Source organism: Nicotiana attenuata, unplaced genomic scaffold (genome assembly GCF_001879085.1).
Source record: "Nicotiana attenuata strain UT unplaced genomic scaffold, NIATTr2, whole genome shotgun sequence".
Taxonomy (NCBI): Eukaryota; Viridiplantae; Streptophyta; class Magnoliopsida; order Solanales; family Solanaceae; genus Nicotiana; species Nicotiana attenuata.
The window spans coordinates 15,073-17,568 of record NW_017672251.1 but is presented as its reverse complement, the minus strand read 5'-3'; the positions used below and the strand labels follow the sequence as shown (position 1 = coordinate 17,568).

Below are 2,496 nucleotides of genomic sequence, written 5' to 3'. Positions count from 1 at the left end.
GGTTTTTCCGGCAAGGTTTTTAACGAGGCAATAACTATGTGCTACCTGGGGATAATTTAACAAGATCCAAGGCTTCTTTGAAATCAACCTCGAATACTGGGGGGAATCACCCTCGGATGTTATGTAAATGGGTTTCGATAGGAAGAATTTTGTGATGGTCCAAATGGTCAAATGAACCGTGTCCATATAGATTAGTTGAGTCCCGACAATGAAACATGTACGCATAGAAGCACTTTATTTTTTCTCAAACTTCCCATGTTTGAGGTAGAATTTCTATTATATGAGTCATGTATTTATGATCTATTGTGCAAAACTGACACTTATGAAGAATGGTCCAAGGGCCAAGTGCAAGCATACCTCGAACATTCGAGGACTACCTACTCGAGCTATCTAAGTTCGAAATCATAAGACCTCAAAGAGGCACCCCCCGATAAACGGGCCAAGGCCATCACACTCGGGGACAAACATGTCGAATAAGTTCAAAATGTTATCTGGAAACAAGTCAACAGATATACCCGAAAGCTACGGCCATATTAAAAATTACGGTCATATAAAGGCTACGGCCGAAATAATACGGCTCGGAGACCTCCGACTTCCTCCATAAATTAAAGGCCTTCAAATACATTGAAGAACCAGTTAAATAAGGCTACCCTTGGCAAAGCAAATAAAAAAGGGCTTCGATAAAATCAACGCTCGAATAGTTTAAAGGCTTCAATAATATCAACCTTCGAAAAAGCCTCAAGAGGTATTAAATTATCTTAACACAAACGAGTTAAGAAAAAATTGGGTTCTGACCGTTGAACCCTCGAAAAACCCAACGGGTACGAAAAACACATGCTAAGGAATAAAAAAAACTTCACTAAGTCTTTTAGCCGAAAAGAGGGAAAATTATAGCCGTTTTTAGAGGCCCATTTGGCCTAAAGATCCTAAGGGCTGACCTAAAAGAGCCTAAGGGCCAATATAAAAGAGCCTAAGGACCGATCTAATAAGCCTAAGGGCCGATATAATTAAAGTTTGAGACCTCGCTCTCGCTCAAATCGAATCCAAGGGTTCGGTTATTACGAGCTTAAAATAAACGACCAACTATAGCTTTAAGATTCACATAAAAGGTATAACAATGAGCTCGAAAGCTTAACAATCATTGACAAAAACTTAGGGGTCTATCCTATCCTAATAAAACTATCCGATCTTGGTTGTTCGAGATAACCCACCTTCCAGTTCAAAACGAGCCATCCCCAAGACGNACTAGTAAAAGAAAAAGTTTGCAATTTTTCATTAATAAATTGAAGTAGGCAGTAGCATTCTTCATGTTGTGAAATAAAAGGTATCATGTGTTTACATGCCACATGTAACTTCCAAAAATCATGGAGTTGAGATTCTGTCAAATCTTTATATTGATTAAAAGTATCTTTTTCTAACTATTTTAATGCTTCTTCAAGCTTAAACTAAGAAAATAATAAGAGAAGCATCAAAGCAACAACCTTACTATTTAATAGAGGCATGTCAGCAGTCGATGCGTATAAATTACGGCCTCCGTGAACAAGAGATGCTCACACCAAAATTTGCATAAAGAGAATACTGTTATTCCTCCCATGGCCTTGTCCAAAATCGGTTTTTTATTCACTATTCTTTCGTGGCATTCATCAGTTAGTATCCATTTCTCTTTAATCTCTAAATTGTAATTTTATGCTACTGTATGCGTCGATAAACATGTTGCTAATTATGTGGCCCTCTTCGCTTTTATTATTCATTTATGTGTATTTATTTTTGAGCATGTCATAAATGCGCATTTAATGCTTCATAAGTTATAACTTAATTCTAAAAAAAATTATAATGGTGTATATTTCAGTTAATGTATCGTGGCTTCCGAAGACGCTAATTATGGCTACATGGAATATTGAACGTGATCACTCAAGGTTTGGAAGGAGATTACTTTCGAAGCTTAATACATGTCTTCGAAGTTGTACTCCGCATTCGTCTGATTGCAGTGATTGTTGGGTTTGTTTTGCATGTACGCATAACGCTTTGCTCGGCAATGTGTGCGGCTAAGTGGAAATATTACATCAATTTCCTTTGTATGTTATTGTTTCCTTGTCTTTCCCGGATCCCATTTATGGGATTGCACCGGGTTTGTTGTTGTTGTTCTTTCATATATTGTACGATTTTAAAAAAAAAGTGATGTGACTTCCCGTTTATGAATAATAACATCTTCCATTTGGAATGCTTTTTGCACTAGCTTCTTAGTACTTGTATGATTCATCATATATTTATTAGCGGCATTTAATATTTTAGTACATGTGTGGACGATGTTAGGTTCTCTTTTCTTATTATTACCAGTTCGTAATCCTTTACTTTTATAAAGAAATATACAAATACCTATAAAAACTAAAAAAGTTAGTCTTGCTATACCTATTAAGAATCTTACCCATTAAATAATTACCGTGATAACTCTTTTAAGTCAACATCCTATATGAGCTACCTAATCCCTGTTTTCTC

At 36.2% G+C, this 2,496-nt stretch overlaps 1 long non-coding RNA gene across 1 annotated transcript; it reads left to right on the top strand.

Annotated features, from left to right (window-relative positions):
• The first annotated feature begins 1,547 nt into the window (after positions 1-1,547).
• On the top strand, positions 1,548-2,235 carry LOC109212464. The gene is made up of 2 exons (XR_002065855.1): positions 1,548-1,646; positions 1,850-2,235. It is a non-coding gene; the product is annotated as an uncharacterized LOC109212464 (long non-coding RNA).
• Positions 2,236-2,496: the final 261 nt, after the last annotated feature.